Raw genomic sequence first — 418 nt, forward strand, 5'->3', positions numbered from 1 at the left:
TTAATCTGCTTTGTTTCTTTTGTTTATGATCTCTGAAACCATGCTGATTGCAAGCAAGGAACTACATAAACGCGATAAAGTCTACTGATAAATATTTTCAATATACACATAAATACAATACTTAAAAAAGTAACCAAATTCGAATGTCTTAAAAGTGAGGGAGTCAGCCGGGATAATACATGCTAGTAGTGTAGTAAGGATAGGTAGCCTGATAAAGTGAGACCGGGTAGATTAGGCCAAGTCATTCTCAGCTTACAGCAGTTTAGGGCCAATATAATCAACTCGGGGTAGCTCAGGACAATATAGACAGCCTAGGGTAGTTGAGGTCAACATAATCAAGCCAGAGTAAGTAAGGCTAATATAGACGTCAGAGTTTGTGCAAGCCAGAATAATAAATCGTTTTTTATTTTTATTTTGT

Source organism: Penaeus monodon, chromosome 22 (genome assembly GCF_015228065.2).
Source record: "Penaeus monodon isolate SGIC_2016 chromosome 22, NSTDA_Pmon_1, whole genome shotgun sequence".
NCBI classification, from domain to species: domain Eukaryota; kingdom Metazoa; phylum Arthropoda; class Malacostraca; order Decapoda; family Penaeidae; genus Penaeus; species Penaeus monodon.